At 36.9% G+C, this 20,510-nt stretch overlaps 1 protein-coding gene across 3 annotated transcripts in view; it reads right to left on the bottom strand.

Moving 5' to 3' along the window:
* LOC107693356 (chromosomal protein D1-like) overlaps positions 1–20,509 on the bottom strand; it is a 32,705-nt gene extending 12,196 nt beyond the window's left edge. The window contains exons 1-3 of one of the 3 annotated variants that reach the window (XM_016492703.1): positions 20,428–20,509; positions 16,938–16,969; positions 7,548–7,709 (exon numbers count right to left, since the gene is read on the bottom strand). The gene's annotated coding sequence lies outside the window, so the exon portion shown is untranslated. The remainder of the gene's footprint in view (positions 1–7,547; positions 7,710–16,937; positions 16,970–20,427) is intronic. The other 2 variants (XM_016492704.1, XM_016492705.1) reach the window with 2 other exon arrangements.
* Position 20,510: the final 1 nt, after the last annotated feature.

Raw genomic sequence — 20,510 nt, 5'->3', positions numbered from 1 at the left:
TTGTTTTTTAGACTTGCATTTGCGTTTGTAATTTGTTATTTTGTTTTCAGAATTGTGATTTGCTCTGCACTTCTCAGCCACCGTAGTTAACAAAGAGAGACGTGCAAAACATGCAGAGCGAGGGTACGCGAGGACTGGAATTGAGAACCACTGGTCTAGAACAATTCAAGACGGAGCAAGGGGCGTGGCAGTACTGAAACACCGTCTAAGCTGTTTGCCAATCACAATGCACTGGGACAGCTAACCAATCACAACACATTTTGTTTTTCGGAAGGCGGACCTTCATCAAACCCGGAACTAATCGAGCCGTTTGTGCCAGCCTGGGGAGAAAGATATTTTAATAATGTAAATTATGTGAAAAATAATGCGTTTTTCGAACCACCAAGCATGAGAGCATGTTCTAGTACACCCCCAAAACAAAATCAAGACTTTGTAAAAGAGCATAATAGGACCCCTTTAAAGAAATAAACAGTTATGTGTGAACGTAATGTGATAAGAGTCAAATCACGTAAGCTGTATCATTTTATAGCCGAAGAAAACACGAGTACAATCATTCCAGTTATGAGCTGCTGAAAAGAAATATGCATTCTAAAAAGTGGAAAAAATGGAAAAAGTTTCTTTGAGCATTTTTTTTATTTAAAGACCTATAGCATTTCTTTAATAACACACATAAAATGCCAAATCCTTCCTCTGTATCATTCAATGTATCATCCGATCATTCAGTTATGAACCAAAAATTAAATGTTTGCATTCCTTGGAGGAATATACACTCAAGAAATGGGAAGATGGCTCATTTTTCTCATTTTGTTTAACAAATGGAAAACGAGATTTTGGCTCGGCATCTCTTATTTTGTTTGTGGTTTACAAATCGGTTTATGGCTTAGATATTTCATTTCATGTGGGCGGCACTGAAACGTCTATTTCATTTGATTGGTCAAACAGCCACCAAAATTCCCTTAATCTTTTCACATATAAGTCATTGTACTATAAAAAACATCCTGTAAATTTCATAGCTCAAAACTTTCTCGTTTGTCTAAAAAACAGCTTATATTGAAGCCAGTCTGCGAAAATGACAGCTTGTGGACAGGCCACTAACCAGCTATGAGGCCACCGAGGTCCGGACCTCGGTAAATTTTTCATGTTCAAAAATGAAATCTGTTCTTTGAATGACTAATTTGCTGTTAAACTCCTCATATGAATGCCTGCATGACATGTATTATTCGGTTTAGACAGTTTGCAAGAATGTTTAGCGTCCCTGGTATGAAAATGATCGCTGCGAAACACTGGCGGAGTGAACAAAGCTTGAAAGTTGTGAGTGAGGGCGCGGGCACAGCCTCCGTGTTCCAGCTATTATAAGCGTTTTTGGACTTGTCTTTTCCACTTAATTTAACACTTTAGACAGTTAATAAAGCAGGAAGTTGCAGTTTACAGTCAGCGATATCTTTATCTTATCTTATTTGCAAAAGATTGGAAATAATTTCGGTTTATTTTTATTTCTTTTCAGTTTTTTGTTTGTTTTAGTATCAATATCTGGCAACACTGCATCGCCGGATGAAATCAATCAAAAAAGCCCATGGACAGGATTTTGCTGAAAGGATAAGACATTCGAAATTTTGATGCAATAAATAGGGTATGATTTAAAAATTATCATCCCTCCAAAACAGAGAAATCATCTTTCACAAACATTTACATGTCTGTCTCCTTTAAAGTGTATATAATGAGGTGTATTTGTAGGGGTTATTATAACACAATTCTTTAAAGTCACCATGAAATTAAAATTGAAAATTCTTATTTTTTAATGGAATACTGTAGTGTTTATTATAAATAATTTATCCGTGCACTTCATTATTTTTTAAAAATTCATGTGCCCTCATAATCTTTAATCAAAAACGTTAACCTCCCCTCCCCCTCAAAACGACTTCTCTTCCGGTCACGAGCTATGGCGCAAGGGCGGAGCTAGTGACGTGAGGGGTAAACGCTGGGATAAACGACAGGGGGAAAAGCTGAAGCTGATGCTTCACTTTATAGCACTGACACCAGTCATGAGGGAGTACGTTACCCCTAAACATTGAAAAGATATTAGGATATTACGACAACATTACTCAGGCCATTGCAAACAAATTTTTTTCATGAATATGACTTAACCTGATGGAGGACGCGCTCAGTCATTCAGGCAGTCTCTCTCTCTTTCTCTCTCTCTCTCTCTCGTGCACGCGCGCTGTTTAGGCATGTTTTGTGCTGTTGATCGTCGTCGTCATCCTTAATAAATAAAACATTTATTCATGCTTGGGTGTCGGCTGTGAATCCAGTGGAGAGAAATCCCCCACCACTAACTGCAAACTGGCATTCAGATCTGCCTCCATTTTGTTAGCAACGCCCCAACTTCCAACGATCCAATCAATTCCCGAAGGACGAAATCAAGTCCCACCCTCTCATTTCAGATGCCGTTTCACTCGGATATACGTCACAGTAGAGAAGAAAAGAGGACCACAACTTCCGTTTCATGCCGACTTTAACACCAACCCCCATCATCCCATTTAGGAGAGAGGCGACCGCAGGTGACCAAACAATAAAGATGGCTCAGAAAGACAACACTGTGTAGTGCAAAGTTGTGGAAAAAATTGTCTTTGCATTGCCTTCCTTCTGAGCCCAACATTAGGAAAGAGTGGATGAACTTTATTTTTAATGAAGTTCCAGACTGCATCGGTTAGAACTTGGTCCTTTGCTCACTTCATTTTATCGCGGATTCATTTACAAACAAAGCACAGTTCAACGCAGGATTTTCAGAAAGATTGAAACTAAAAGACGATGCTGTGCTGACTATATTGAATCCGAAAGTAATGTCGCAACCAAGAGGCAACCTCCCGCTCTCTCGTGAAGCCAACACGGAAGTGACTTAAACTGTAATTCGTCAACTGGCCGCTAGAGGCTGGCTGCAAAAGGGAGTCAATCCCATAGACTCCCCATGTTAAAATGCCCAACTTTACAGCAGAAAAAAAAAACGTTTACAGCCTGGTTCAAAAAAAAATTTTGGTCTATATAGCTAATTTTGCCCTTCATGACAACTATTGGGGGGGTGAATTTTTTTATAAGTTATCCGTTTAAATTATATTAAGCCTTAAAGTTCTGCATAATTAAGGGTGTGGCCACTTGAGTGACAGATGGATTGCCGCTGCTGTCACTACCGTCGAGCTAGGTGGGCGTGGTTTCAGCAACCAGCTCCCGCCTTTTTGCCCATTTTCGATTATCCGGAAGTGACGTGCGGTGGCACGTTGCCAAGATGGCGACGGCCGGCTCTGCCCACTTTGAGCTTCAAAACCGCTCTTCAGGAACCTACGGGTGACGTCACAAACACTACATCCATGTTTTTATACAGTCTATGGTCGCAACACACAAGTAACTATCTAACTACTACAAGATCACTATTGCTTTGTCTGTTAAACACATCAGGGAGGGGCAACAAAAAGTAAACAAAAACACAGATCAAGCCACCGACTGTAACAGTTTGATATGAGTATTTATGTGGTTTTAACCTAAATCACAGCAGCATCCATCTGTGAAGGACATATAGGCTATTAAACATACACAAGTGTTAGCCAATCATACCAGTGGGCATTTACTTCCGAGTCTACAATCCGCCACTCCTATTCAAACTAAGCGTTTAGATGAGGGGGGTCAAAAACAGGACAGAAAATAGCCTATTCTAAATTATGTTTTTTTGATGTAAAAATTTTGATAAAATTATAAGTGGACCTCAGAGAACAGTACAAAATAAAAAACAAAGGCAGTTCATGACCCCTAATTCATATGCTGATAGGGTTGTTTATTACTTTCGTATGTAATAACATTAAAGGTGCAATAGGTGATTGTCTTCAGAAATTTTTTTAGTGAGCTACGTGCATGAACTGTGTTCCGATCAATATGATCCCTACACAGTGTTCATTGCTCCCTACTCCCTGAGCAGGGGAAATCCGTTGAAGTTTACTTCACTTCGGAACATGGGCTGGAATTGGGAACCGCGGATGTAGCCTATTGCAGTAATGTTGTCTCTGGTATTCTGGTCTGTGTGTGTATATGCGTTCAGGGGGCGTGGCTTTGGACAGCAATTGCAGGGAGGGTGGGACATTCGCTTTCAGTGCTATCAGGCTAAAGTTAGCATTTTCCAAGATCTCCTACTGCACCTTTAATTATGATTCTGAAGTGGGCCCTATTTGTTTTTCTGTAAGTGCTACTGATAAATGCTATGTCACTGATTAAAAGTGAAATGTTTGGGTGTTATTGTACTTCCACTAGGCCTATATTGCAGAGCTATAAAAAAAGAGAGCAGGTATGGACCATTGCAGGACTTTGTCCGGCAAAAAGGTACTACAGTTTTAAAAGGAGAGAAAATATTTATAATCTCACCAAATCATGAATTCAGGTCCTATATTTGTCTGTTATTTTTTTCGCTTCCAAAACTGTATCAGAGAGATGTTTCTGTGCCTTTTCTCGTAAAGCTCCGGAGACGTAATTAAAATTCTTAAAAAATCATAATAATAATATTTATTTATTAATTTATACAACAACAGTTCTTTCTGGTCCTGGAATCTGATTGGCTGAGAGGAGTGCGATATCGGAACTCCAACCATTTCACCATTGTATCACTCTGCTTGCAGTATTTCTCACAGTGAGTGTCATAGCAGACGCCCAAATCCACGACAATTATATAAATAATACTGTTTTTCTGTCACGGAATGTAGTTTTTTTTAGGCGAGAATGTACTCTAGACTTCAAATATGCAGTTTGTTAATAAAGATAACATCTATTTGAAAATTTGCTTCGACATTTTCGGAGATGTGAGCTCCAGAGCATCAGCGGCCATTCAGTGCTCATGAACCTGCCGAGAACAGATCTTCTGGAATTTGCCGCTGGCTCTGATGTCTCTATAGTGGTTAAACATGGGATATAATTTGCTTTGGGTAAGTTTAACGGGCAGTCTTTGCTCTCATTAATCTATTATTTGTTCCAGAGCAAATTGTTTTGGCTAAGGGCAAAATCTCATGTTATTTTGTGTAACCTCAGTGCTGTATCAGAGCGCTGCCTTTGTATACTTTTAACTGAATTGGCTAGCAACTTTTATGATGGCTGTTGTTGTTGTTTATTAAATATTATTATTCAATAAATAATATTTTATATAAATAATAATTTATTTCATTGGGAAACGGTGTGTTTTCGTGATGGTGATTTTAGTTACATTGTTCCACCATTAGATGAGAAGTCATGGGAGTTACCAGATCAGTAGGCGCGGCCAAATCAGGGGCATTTTCGACCATGTTACCTGATTGGCTGATGTCATAGTGACAGGTAGGTTTAGGGGTGGGGTCAGGTAATGGGGATAATTTTCATTGCATGATTTAGAATCACCTAGCAGTTTGAAAACACCCACAAAGTCAGAAATGCCCACTTTTGCTCTGCAGAGACTCTGTGAGCAGCAGTAAAGACTTTTATACTGAAAGAGACTGAAACAGGGTTGTAAACAAGGAAGTTATTTTTACTTTCAACAAAACCTTGTAAGACGCAGCCAACAAATGCATTTAGCAGCGCTGTCATCAGAAATCACCCTTAACAGATGAAAGGATAGTATGACAAAGAAATCGCTTTCCTCAGCAGACATTCAAACTAATGTTTTATTGTGAATATGAGATTGAGCTGAAGAATGAATGCTGTATCAGATGCAGGTAATCACACTTGCTCAGTTCACCTCTTTCTCATAATACTTGACTCTACATAATACAGAGAGCTTTTAATACAGTAATACAATAAGCGTTCAATGATGAAGCAACTCAATGTTTTTTCGTTACTAGTTCTAAAGTGATGTTTTCGAATTAGTAATGGAGGCTGGGGCTCAGCTGTTAAACTGTCAACTTAAGATTTTAATCTTTGGCGGAAGGAAGTAGTCCTGCACAAAAGAGGACTTTAAAGGCACTCCGTTGTTTCTTATGTTGTCTTCTGTTGTATAAATGCAGTATCACACTCATAGCCATGCGGTATATCAGCACACTGTGTTTTTTAACGCTCAAAAAAGCATGTCTTAAAGCAGGTGGTAATTTTGCACTGCTCTTGATAGATTGCGCTGGTCATTATGGAAATGATCTGGCTGCGTCTGTGGTCTTTAATGTGCGGATTGTCAGTAAATCACACACAGAATTTTCCCCTCCAATCGGCGCTTTGAGTTGCGCATTAACACTAATTTGCCGTTTAGTAAATCTGGCCCTTTATCTGTTGATTGAGCTGTAGGCCTAATTAAAAAGGTGTAATTAAGAATTGCAAGTATAGCCTACTTTGACATACTATCTTGTAAATTTACATGCTTAAGTTTATTAGTTTTAAAATACATACACAATTATGAAAAAACATAAAAAAACAACTTTACTAAAGATTAATAAGATGTTATGTTAATATTATTAATAAAATTAACTTTGTAAAGAAGGCAATTTCACCCCAAAGCTTTTTTCTTATAAACTTGAACATGTAGCGTAAGTTTACAAGATAAACCAATGTTGTGTGAAATGACACAATTACAAGCCAAGTATAATATAATGCTTTCCTTACAAAGTTGATTTTATTAATCTTTAGAAAAGTTTCTAGCATATTTTCCAAGTACATATTATGTAGCAAGTATACTAATATGAGTGCATTAATACTTTTATGTGTATTATTTAAATACTTCTAGTTGGTTTACTTTTTAGTTTATAAGTGTAACAGTAGTAAACTTTTGAGTACATAGCTATTTGACATCTTTTTCTTGTATTGCAAATAAGTAAACATAACATCATACGTATAGTTTGCTATATTTATATATGGGTTTTGCACTTTAATGCACTGAAAAGAAATATGGAGTATATGTTCATTGCCTTTATTGTATGCTATCCATTAAAATGTATGATGATGAATGAGGGAATGCAAATTGGCTGATATTCTATCAAATAACGTGACTAAATTTGTATCCTGTTAAGACAGTAAGTCCATCCAGCACATCAAGGAGTAGAAAAACACACTGGATTTTCAAGATACATGAAGTGAAAATAACTAGTCTATAGTCTCTGATGGGTGCTTAACTTCCCTATTATAGTGAGATTTTATTGAGAGCTCTGAAACGTCCTTCAAGCACCAACTAAAGAAAAATGTGAGGTTGTAGGCATCAATAGTCCTCATCTCACTCAGAAAACCTTTTTTAAATTTCTTCAGCATTTTATATTCCCATCTTTCCAAACACCATGTGCAACTGTAGATTTTCTCTGCCTTATCCATTGAAACAAGACATTTGGTAAGGAACCAATTGCTTTTCACAAAACATGGGCAAATATTTAAACCACTTCACGCTTGATAATGGTGAGGGGCTTTCAAAATGAAAATACACTCTAGAAAAAAGGCTATTTGGCACCCTGCGTGTGTTTGTCGGAAGGAGACCATTTAGGAGACCACTTGCTGATTTCAATGCTCAATCTCATCAGTTCTATGCATTGTTGTGAAACAGTTTTCAGCTTTTAAATGAATCCACTGCATACCAGATGGTGGAGGTTGATGTTCCGTATCTGATGTCTCAAAGCACCAGCAGAAAGGAGAGGGACAGTCACTCTTTGCCTACTCAGATCCAGGGGACTTTTTGAAGAGATCCTCTGCTTTGTGTATAACTTAATCATAACTGTTTGGTTTCATGGCTTGAGGCGCTGGGTAGAACAAAAGACATGAACATATGGTTGAGAGAAAATGTGACGCACATTATATAATACGGTCACGAATTATCCACAAGTTTGCTTTGATTTTCAGGTCACTGTACAATGTTTTAGATCAGATTTTGTCATTTCAGGTTATGCAAAAATGCTAAATGAATGCATTGGATAAATGATTAAATAAGATCACCATCAAGGACGCATAAGAAAAATATGCTGAAATATGCTCCATATGACACTAAGTACAAACATAATGATATACATATGAATCATGTAATGAATCATACAGCCTACATATTTTACAGATATAGTACCAAACTGTATCTAATTTTAAAAATAAACAACGCCTATACATTCTCTTCATGTTCACGCTGTCTCACACTGTAAAATATAATTATGTTCTCTGCAGAAAAATAATACAAACAACATGTCTCGTATGAGCCGCTCCGGGGCAACATCCATCACCAAAGCGTTTGGCATTAATGAGCACAAGATGGCAGGCTAGCCCGTAAAATGGTTTCATGGAACAGATTCGCATCGAAGCCTCGGGAGAAATGTATAGGGGTCGTGAACCTAGGCTGGCTTTGGATTGGTCGCTCTGTGTGGTCAGGGCACAAAGTCAGCCAATAGGTACCGTCCCCGACAGCTGCGTCAAAGTGGTCTGAAGCTGATATCACGGATGTCTGGAAATCTGTGGTGCCGTTTCAGGTAACGTGGAGTAGAAGTAGCCTAACGAGTTTCAAACCACAGTCAAACAGTCACTCGTGCTAATGGTGTGCCTGTGATAATGTCAGTCACGACACAAGACGGGTTCAGAGGAAAGACGAACCAGAGGGGAATCTGAATGTGACTCTTCGGAGGGAAGTATATGAATTTATTTAGCAGTTACCCAGGATAATGTGTCATTCAAATCATAAAATCATGCCAAAATCAGACTCGTCTGTGTCAAGATGTTGCCGAGAGACCATGTGTCATGTGTTTTTAACGACTGATGTCATTATATACAGCTGTGTTCCCAAGGACCTCACCTGTGACCTTTGAAGACATCACAGGTTAAGGGTCTCAGGGACACAGACATACACTGGTTCAAGTTCAAAGTCTTCAGATGAACTCCAAAGCGAGGCTGAAATTCCCACTTTGGGTCCATCTGCATATAGAGTTACTTGAACGGTGATTAAAAGAATCTGGGCAAAGTTTTTCCTAAAGCTGCATGTCAGAGACAAAGAAGATTTTTTATTGCAGAGTCATGATTACATATACAGAAATAATTAAGGCCACAGATTTATGACAGATTTTTATTATTTTTATGTAATAATAAACATAATTCACTATATCTTATGCTATAGTAAAAATTAAATATATAGAATGAAAATCATGGTTTACAAAAATATTAGACAGGACAGCTGTTTTCTGTTTTCACCCTTGATAATAATAAGAATTCTTTCTTTAAATAATAATAATGAATCAATAATAATAATAATAGTAATAATAAGAAATACATTTTTTAACTGTATTTTTGATCGAATAAATGCAGTCTTGGTGAGCACTTCAAAACTTACTTCAAAAAGATTTTAAGAATCTTACCGACCAGAAGCTTTTAAATGGTAATGTATATAGATAGATAGATAGATAGATAAGATAGATAGATAGATAGATAGATATTCACACACACACACACACTGAATATTTTATATATACCGCATACTAATCTTGGATGATGACACTTCATTACCTTCCTCCTTACCTTTGTCAGATTTGCCAAAAAAAATAAATGCATCACTCTCACAATGACAGTTTCTTCTCCAAATTGCGTGACATCTCTAAATCTCCTGAGGTTGCGACCTGTAGCAAACAGAAGCAAGTTTTAACACATGACACTCATTTTAACCCTCAGGAATGAACAGCAACGCCTTAACGAGCACTGAAATTAAGATTTAGCATCAGCGCCATAAACAATTGCGCAGTTAGTTCTGTCCGGCCCCCTGGTGGCAGACACCGAGTACGATACATGAACCGAATGAACCCAAAAACAGATATGCACTGCCAGCAAACTGTCTCTGCCCTCTCTCTGTCTCTCTCTCTGGCTGCCCTCCTTTTCTGTGAAGCCACAAACACAGAGGCATCAGTGTGCATGTGAGCGACACACATAGGTGGTATATCTATAAACGTGTGACGCGTATCACAAACCGCCCGGCCTTTGCACGATAGATCGTATGACAAATGCGACGCGTCATGGGTCGAAGATGTATAGAAAGCATGCGGTACCAGAAAACAGCAAACACTGCTCTCTCTCTCTTTCTTCCTCTCGGTCTCATAGTGCCCCAGTTTTAAGGCTGCCTATCTCTTTCGAAACAAGAGTGGAGAGGGAAACAGCAGACAAAAAGGCAGATTTAGAATGGCATGCAAGTGTTACAAATGTTAAAGAAGCCAAACACGGAAGTCTTCCGCAGTCTTTTGTTCACTATCCCTGCTCGTCCCAACCTAATTTACCAAATGTATGGCGAAACACGCAGTCACGGACAAGCACGCTACGCCTCGTATGTTATACACTGAAAGAGTTGTCACAAAATCCGCTATAGTGTCTCCAGATGTTCGCTTCCTTAGAGCCGTATGGTAAACTAGTTTCCTCCATCCCTGTTTGACTTCCATCTCGCCCTGCGCTCTCCTCTCTTCTTCTCCCTCCTAGCGTGGCGATGATGCTCTGACACTCGTGGCGATCAGAGGCGGTGCAGATCATGAGATAGGTGCGCTTTGAGCAGCCCACTATTATCTGATGCCGTCCCCTCTTCTCTTCCCTTTCTCTCTGATTCTCCCTCCCTTCCTCTCATTACTCCTTCCTCCCGCCCTGACAGAAACCATGTCTAACCCCCCCCACAACATCATAAATCAGTGTCACCTAAACACTAATGCACCCAACCAGCGAGCACCGTGGACGTTCAGACCCTGTGCTGCTCCCTGTCGTCACTGTCCCTGCCTCGGCGTCTCGCTCCGCTTCCTCTAACCAACCCCAACCTACCCCCTCGTTTTCTTCTCCTCCTCTCCTGCGTTTTGTCAGTAGAATATCTGCCATTCTCTCTCTCTTTCTTTCTTTCTCCCCCCCCCACAGCAATGTCTGGCACTCGAACGCAAGAACAGTCATAACACCTTGTGATTGGGTGAAGGGTGTCTGTGTGTGTGAAATGGAACAGATGAGACAATATGGGATAGATGGGGAGATTGTGAGTTAAAGATCATTTCTGAGAGAGAGAGAGAGAGAGAGAGAACGAGATTCCTCTCCCAGACAACAAAAGCTTGGGGGTGATTACCCTGCAGTAATGAAAAGTGTCACCAGCCATCATGCTGCATTATACCAAACTCCTTTGATTGAAAGATTTGATCTAATGGCAGGTTGGAATGACTCAATTAAGCCCGAATGAGGAAACTCTGTGCATGCATGTTAGGCTACACCATTTCAATTCAGACTAGCACGTCATATGATACATTCATAAGAGCTCGCAGGTTACATAATAATCTAAAGACTCTTTAATAATATACTGTGGGGAGCGAAAATCTGAGAACAAGCTGGACGCATGGGTTTTAAACATGGAAATAAGTAGGAGACTTTTTTTTTTTTAAATAATAAAATTTAGACAAGTTATGACCTAAAATTAGTAAATAAAAGCATTTACTATTATGTACTATTTCTATAGGTCACTAATCAAAAAGTACATTTGTAACCGTTTCCCCGGGTGCCGCAGCATTGGCTGCCTACTGCTCTGGGTGTGTGTTCACAGTGTGTGTGTGTGTGTGTTCACGAAGTCACTTGCCTGCTATGAAACAGACAACATGGTTGGACAGAGGAATACGAGGCATGTTTAAGTGTGGACATTGCAATCATTGTGAGAATGTAATTCAAACTAAATCATTTATGGATGTTTGCACAAAGAAACTGTATTTAATTGGATCCTTCATTAATTGTAAAAGTACGCATGTAATTTATAGGCTTCAATGTCCTTGTAACTGTTTCTATGTGGGTCAGACTAAACGTAGACTGCAAGATAGATTATGGGATCACAAAAATGCAATTCGTACAAGAAACAAAGATTACCCCATGGCAGTACATTATGCATCTACACATGACTCAAATCCGTCTACTTTAAGAATTATTGGTTTGGAAATTGTAACTGGATCGATTAGAAAGGGTGATAGATTACAAAGACTTCTACAAAGGGAAGCCTTTTGGATTTTTCAGCTAAAAGCCACCATTTTTCCTGGTTTGAATGAGGAATTAGATTTAACTCCATATTTGTGAAATGATTATCAGTACGATTATTATTATCACGATATATATATATATATATATATATATATATATATATATATATATATTCACGATATATATCACGGTATAGTTATTTTTGCTTTAAATAAACTCTTTATGATAGCAAAATTCGTGATAAAATAGAAATTTCACAATTCTTCACCGAAAACTAAATTCATCACCAAAAACTAATACTAGCTTCAATTAAAAAAAAACAACAACAACAACTCAAGCTCAATGAAGACAAGTAAACAGTCAATCATTAAATAAGAATAAGAAACTAATTCCAAGCAATAGCACAAAAAACTAAATAAATAAGAAATGCTACATACATTGTATGAAGTAGTCAAATGTATAAAAACACTGCATATTCTTCACAGTGTAAATTAAATATCCTCTTTAATAATATACTGTGGGGAGCGAAAATCTGAGAACAAGCTGGACGCATGGGTTTTAAACATGGAAATAAGTAGGAGACTTTTTTTTTTTTAAATAATAAAATTTAGACAAGTTATGACCTAAAATTAGTAAATAAAAGCATTTACTATTATGTACTATTTCTATAGGTCACTAATCAAAAAGTACATTTGTAACCGTTTCCCCGGGTGCCGCAGCATTGGCTGCCTACTGCTCTGGGTGTGTGTTCACAGTGTGTGTGTGTGTGTGTTCACTACTGTGTGTGTGCACTTGGATGGGTTAAATGCAGAGCACAAATTCTGAGTATGGTACACCATACTTGGCCACACGTCACTTCACTTCACCTTAAATCCACAGCGAGTATATAATCTCCAGGATCTGAACACCATCAGCCTGTGCACGATAAATATTCATGATCCACATTGTGAATTCATCAAACACACACTGATGATGGAGCTGAATAAACAAACAAACAAAGAAGTTACACAACCAATCAGGGCCGTATTGAAAAGGGAAACAAACAATTAGACGGATTAATCAAAAGATAACGAGCCAAAACACCAGAGACAGACGAAGTGTTTGGAAGAACAGTCAAGTGAGCAAGAATCAGGCAACATGACTATGACAGAAAGCGCAGAATACCATGACGTACTTTTATGCAGTGAAATAAGGATGGGGATCAAGGCGTAGTCCTGTTTGCATTATGATGTTAGATATTTAGAAAAAAAAAAAAGTCCTTTGAGACACCTGTTCTAGCACGCAATCAAATTAATGCATCAAGATCTATGGCGCATTCGTTCACAAATAATTCTCACTATATGATCAAAAATCTGGAATTTTCCATTAAATCATAGCTTTTCTTGAGGCTACGCATGGGAGGTTTTTATTTGCGCAGGTTTGTTTATGTGCACAAGACCGTTTCTTTGTTCTCGAGTCTGTCTCCATCCAGTCTCTCCTGGGTGTGATTTCTCTGTTTCTCGTAATGTGAGGCTGAACGTCTTGGTGTGCGTTTACGTGTCTGGAAAAGAACAACGACAGGCACAGATTGCTGATATGTGCTCTTTTTATCTCTTTTTAGAGGAGAAGGGCAACGCAATGCGGATCCTGGCAGACCGTGTGAGCGGCCAGACAGAGGAGGAGGAGACTGTAATCATTCATAAGAGTGCTGGAGAGATGATTGAGAGGCTAATTGCAAACACACTGACCACACAACTTAAAACCCATCCTAACATCCTGCTATTATTATAATGTATGTGCTTGAGAAGAAAAGAATGGCGGTTTGCACCTGAAACACATTAAAATGAGTTAATTAGCAGATTATGGGTAATGGAAAATGGATAATGAAGTGCTGCCTGGTTTTGTCCAAAATACTGAGGAAAAATGAGAAGAATGAGTGCCACAGCAGTGCTATTTCTCCATGTACTGAACCATAAATACTTGTGTGAATTGCTTTCCAATGATAAAATTCCTTCCCCTGTTGCAGTTTTATCAGCTATTGTGTGCTTATCTTGAGTAAAAAGGTGAGATGCTTTACCAACATTATTTGTCGGATTTATCTGCTTCCACAAATTCTTCTCCATTAAAAGCAATTCAGAAGTATCTGTGTACGAAATAAATATTTCATATCAACACAAATTGCTGAAAATATTATATTATATTATATTATATTATATTATATTATATTATATTATATTATATTATATTATATTATATTATATTATATTATATTATATTATATTATATTATATAATTGCTGAAATAATTATATTATATTATATTATATTATATTATATTATATTATATTATATTAAAATCTTCTGTGGATCCCATAAGATTTAAAATTCTTCTTCCAGCAAACTCGTGTCTGTTGATATTTATCAACATGTAGAATAAATGTTCTATTCTGATTAATACTTTCTCAGCTGTTTAGTATTATCACAATAATTAAAACAGCCACAAAAAAACTTATAATTTAATTTTGAAGTGACACAAAATATCCATCTTATTGTTTTCAAAAAAATAAATTTTAGACAAATTTGGTGTTAATTATGATTTATTAAAACAATTAACTTAATTAAAAATTAAAACTTCATTAAGTGTTTTTCCACAATGAACCATGAAATGAAAATTAATTTATAAAATATAATGGAAAAAATATATATACATATATATAAATTAAATACAAATTTTTATTGGTAGAAACATTAATTATTTAATATCATATTTTTGCAAATTACTTATATATGCTGCTTACTTATATGCTACTCATATGTTGATGTTTATTAGTAATTCACACAGAAAAAAAATAAATGTCTTATTTAAATCTACACTTTTAGCAGTTTTAGGAATTTCATTCTATTTTTAATTCTATTTCAGTTTCAAATTCTGCATCCTGTTTGCTTCAGGAATTGAACTGGAATTTAAAAGGCTGTCTCAATGCAATTCTGAATGTTATCCAATGTAACGTAAAACAAGGTACAATTTATCATTTCATGCATCCCTCAGAATCGAACCAATAACTTGACGTTGCTAGTACCATTCTCTATGCTACAGTTTGAGGTTGAACAACCCTATTAAGTACACAAAACACATTTATCCTCTTGTATATATTTCAATCTGTTATCTCCACCTTCCTGTTTTTAATTAGGAATTTACTAGACTCGACTGATTTGTTGGAGCCCTCTTGTGGACGGGGGCATTTGGGCACTAACCCAAACTGGCCATATGGCAGACAGGGGCGACTAACAGCCTGTGAATGATAGCGCAACAAACACTGAAACTACAAAAACAACAACAATCAAGGTGCTTCTGTGCTGATTCAGACCATATATTTCGTTTTCAACCTTGCAGCTCAATTTTAATTTTAAGGCAAAAACATTTGAAATGCTTGTCTATATGCCGCTGATGGGTCATTCATACTCACCTCGGCGTAATGGTGACACCGCAGGGAAAGCTAGAAGGTTGTACAGTTAACTCCAGGCCGATTATGATGCAAAACCATACAACCAACTACCTCAGCCTGCAGCGCACTGACTCACGGTTCGATTTCTACACACTCTCACAATCAGGTGTCAATAGATTTCATGTGTAATGTCTTCCCCTACTGGACAACTTATGTAAAGCAACACATCATCCACTTGTGAAAAATGATATTACTGTTACACACAAGCACTTTGCAGGAATTTTATGTTACCATGATCATTCGACATGAAAATCACACTGAAATACTCCTATTAAAAAAGATGAATTAACCTATGAATTAGCCTCTTAACCTATTTTGGGATAGTTCACCCAAAAATGTACCATCATCATGTTGTTTCAAATCTATAAGACTTTTGTTCATCTTCGAAACACAAACGAAGCAAAACCTGAGATATTTCTGTCCCTCCACTGAAAGATCACACAACTAAAACTTCAAATAAACCATATGGATCAAGCGGTTTACTCCAAGTCTTCTGCTTATTAAATATGGTAAATGGAAGCTTAAATGTGCTTTTTGATGTGCAGGAACTACTGAGGTTTGTTCTCGCATCTCAAGCAAGTACAACTGAGCTTTTGTTAACCATATTTGGTGAGCTGTATGTATGTCCACTGATCAACGATTATATGTGAATAAAACCCTAAATTAAATCTGTCCATCATATAAAGTGATTTTGTCTCTTCAGAAGACTGTTCTATTCATACAGATTTCTTTTAAGATCTCTTTATGACTTTTTTTGAATGGACTTTAAGTGGAAGGACAGAAATCTCTCAGGTTTCATTGATATCTTCATTTGAATTCTTATGGTGAGTAATTGGTGACAGAATTTTCATTTTGGGGCAAACAATGACTTTAAGGAGTGCATTATGGGAATGTATTCATTTCTTATGTCCAGACATGTACATCGTTTACGTCAAGGGACAAAAATGATTATTTAATAATAGTCATCAATGTTGTTTTTACAAATTCTAACATTCATTCCGTATGTGAGTCCTCGAAGCACACGTGAGAGAGCAAATCAATCTATGGAGACTTTCTAAGAGCTGGAATGGGTACTTAATGTACAATTCAGGAGACTGAAATGAAGTTTTTCATATAATGAAATATGAAAATACTACAAAACAATCAGGATCGATCAAGTCATCGTGAATAGTGCTGTTGTTCAAAGGTCGTACTTATTGCACTACTGGAAGCAACCCTTAAGAAAGTCTGATTTTGAAGCACTTGGGAAATTGCATAAGCTTAACGAGGTGACTTCAATCAATTTCATATGCAGTTCAAACAAGAAAAATGCCCTTCATCTGTTTAATTTTGAACTCCTGTGTGTCTGAAACCCTGGAAAATGAATCCAGCTTGTGGGTCAATCTATTTTTGCTTGACTCTAGAATGAAGATTCTCATTCTGGCATTTGTTAGCCCAGAAGTTTGTGTAACCACAAACAATTACCAGATCCTTGGCACCCTCCAGCCTTTAATTTAAATTATAGCTCACCCAAAAATGCATGAAATGTCAGTATTTATTTACTCACCCACATGGTGTTCCAAACTCATGATATTCATTCTGTGCAAAACAAAAGGAGAAATGTATTAAAATCTACATTCAATTACTATAAATGAGGATTTATGAACTGACATCAGGCACTATATTCCAATCAATAATAGAGAATTTTACATCACTATTTAATGAAAATCTTTAAATCCTCCCTATAATTACCAATTTCATAAATGAATCATTCTTTAAATTCGAATCTTTTCCATGAACTTGTTGATCTGATTCACAAAACAAAATTGAAGGATTTGTGTGTGAATAATCAAACTGATATGGTTCTTTGCAAAGGAAAGACACAAAGCTGCTTGGGCTGAATCTCAAAAACATGTCCAGGTCATATTTAAAACCAAAATCAACAGAATGTTTTTTTTAATATAGAAATTTAAGCATATTATTAGGATTATTATGATTCATTGCACAACAGCATTATTTTCATAATAATTAAAGCCAATAAATAAATAAATAATAATACAAAATAAAATTACTTAAGTTGGGAAAAAAATTATATTTCACTTAAATTGTAAAGTATTTACATATCATGTGATAACACCTTTAATTTATGAAATAAAAATATAGTATTAGGATAATAAAAATATCCCTATTGAGAATAAAAGGTTTTTTTTTTTCAAGTCAAACATCCCAAAAATAGGGAGGAGGGTTCTTAACTGTCCTGAAAATATAAAAAAATAAAATAAAATAGGCTTCATTTTCTTTATGCAATTTTTCCCCCCTCTGATTTTTGGGTGAAATATGAAATATTAATCTCTCAAACATTGAAATCATTAGTTCTACACATCAACTTATGCGGTTTTTTAGTTCAAATCACTCAATGATCCATTCGCATCAGTTAACAGCTCACTGGAGGGGAAATGATCAGATTATTACGTTTTTTGAGTGAACCCTTCGTTTAACAGGAAACAGTTAATGTTCACACTGCTCTTCTCACAGACAGAGACGCAGACACATATGTTGGACAGCTCTGTTCGTCTGACAATGACAGAGATCTCCAGGGTGAGACGTGAATGCGGTCCAAACATTAACTGCGTGGTCTATTCAGCTCCTTTCTCACTCCCTGTCCTTTTCACAGCCAAATGCATTCATTTTACTGATGCAAACTAAACTACAAACCTAACCGTAGACAACTTGGCCTCCTGCTCTTAATGTTACTGTTTAGGTCACTTTTGCAGTTTAATATCTATAAAGACTTTTGTCCTTCCCTCTCTGGCTCGGCTCCACCCTATCTTCCTTTTCTTTCTCTCACTGCCACATTCACAGTCCAATCACGTGCGAATGCGGCATGGTGGTGCCAGTGCCAGCTTTCTGCCAACCTGCATGTGTATGTGTGTGTCTTTGCCAGCATAAATCATTGGGACATAAGGTCACACACTTGTCATGATCTTAATTATGAGACCACACAGTGATGAAGCTGGAACAAATGTTCAGGAGTTCTAAAATGTTTTCATTTTGAGTTCTACATTTCCAAATGTTGATATGGTTTGAATTTTGAATAATAAAAAAAACGGTACTAAAAAGGATACATTTTCATTTTGTGTAAATGTGTACACAACGTGAAAAAGATTAAAAGTTTATCGCATACATTTAAGTTCAATTTAGGGCCAGTTAACAAACTCTCTCACTCTCTCTCCATCTCTTTTACTCACTCGTTCCTTTTATTTTTTCTGTCACTCTTCCTCTACTCTCCACCTCACCCAAACCCATAAGCCTGCCGATACCTTATTCAAAAAGCCAGCGAATGGCAGGTTGCTATGGGAACTCGCTGCTTGGCAACTTGCTGGCTTGGCGATGTGCCCATCGGTTGCCAGGACAGTGTTGTCAGTGGCAGCTAAGTGCTGTGCCAGCTGTGTGTGTCTGGATGTGGATCGCTAACATGTTCGGTTTGATTGTGAGCATAACTGTAAATTATATGTAAAGGGTAAATACGCATTTAACAGCTTTTTTGAGAGTAAAATTATGCCCAAAAATATATATTCATAAAATCCATGTTGAAATTGGAAGTGCTCTATGTTTTTGTCAAAGCAAAGACAGATTTGTATGCGGTGAATCTCACGAAACCATGTCCAAAACATGCCCACATTGTATTTAACACCAAAAAAATAAGAAACGAGGCATTTCAGCAAATTATTATGATTATTAAAGACATTTTGCACTTTATTTTCATTAATTTAAATGCAAAAAATCTAATTATGTAGGAAAGAAACATCATGGTATATTATTTGCAGAACTGCCTTTAGTTTATGCATCATTTCACTGTAACGATATATATCACAATATAGTTATTTTTGCTTTAAATAAGGTCTTTATGATATCAAAATTTTTGATACTATAGAAATTTACATTCTGTCACATGAGTGACAGACAGCAGGAATATTAGACTGCTGTCACTTTAAGAGCTGCCCGCATGCAATATTCTGTTACACGTGTGTTTTCTTTCTTAGCTGTTTGCTTTCACTTAAAGGTGCAGTAGGAGATCCTGGAAAATGCTAACTTTAGCCTGATAGCACTGAAAGCGAATGTCCCACCCTCCCTGCAATTTGCCATCCAAAGCCACGCCTCCTGAACGCATATACGCACACATATCAGATGATCAGACACAACATTACTACAATACATCATGTGTTATCCACCGGTGAGAAAACTTTATAGCACAGTTAGTAAAAGTACTACAATACCAGGACGGAAGATCAGGTTGTTGATGTTTGCCTGCCATTCTGAACGCGCTGATGACGTATCCTGTCTGCGCGAACCGGGTGCGCAGAAGTATGCAAATACATATGTTGACAGGCAGGTTGGAAAGTCAATCAAAACGCTCGTTCCGAGCAGTTTGATTGGATGAACATTTCTTGGTCCTGCACCTTCCACAGAATATATAAATACAGATAAATACATTTAGACCACTTAACTAAATGATTGCTATCGGGATGTGAAGAGACTTTCAACCAGCATAACAAAAAATGTTTCTGGAGACAATCACCTATTGCACCTTTAAGACCTAAATTACTGTTTATGAGGATACTTGCAAAGATGGGCATTTTGACACATACAAGTGTGTGAATTTAACTGTTCAAGACCTATAAAGCAGCAAAAATAACTCAAGTTCAATACTCCTGAGCACCCACCCCTACAGCACAGTATTAGAGTACTTAAAAGTATCATTATTGAAAATAATGGATATTTTTTTAAGTCAAACATCCTAAAAATTTGGAGTTTAATTGTCATGAAAATATAAACAAAAAATAGACTTCATTTTCATATATATAATTTTTTTTCTCTCTGATCTTGTGGTGAAATATGACCATGTTTTACAGATTTCGAGTCTCCAATATTCAAATCATTACTTCTAAACATCAAAGAAACATGAAATGTTGGAAGTCCCCTTCAGTCATAATGTATGACTGAGAGGTCAAGATATACAAGCAAAGAATGAGAAAGAAAGTGATTTTCAATATTACCGTACATGCTGAAATTCTTTCCATCATTCCAGTCTTGGGGAAGGAATAACATGGATGATTCCAAACTGTAGTTCCACAGCATT

This window comes from Sinocyclocheilus anshuiensis, unplaced genomic scaffold (genome assembly GCF_001515605.1).
Source record: "Sinocyclocheilus anshuiensis isolate Anshui unplaced genomic scaffold, SAMN03320099.WGS_v1.1 scaffold566, whole genome shotgun sequence".
NCBI classification, from domain to species: domain Eukaryota; kingdom Metazoa; phylum Chordata; class Actinopteri; order Cypriniformes; family Cyprinidae; genus Sinocyclocheilus; species Sinocyclocheilus anshuiensis.
The sequence above is the reverse complement of the archived record's forward strand: the minus strand, read 5'-3'. Positions and strand labels throughout refer to the sequence as shown.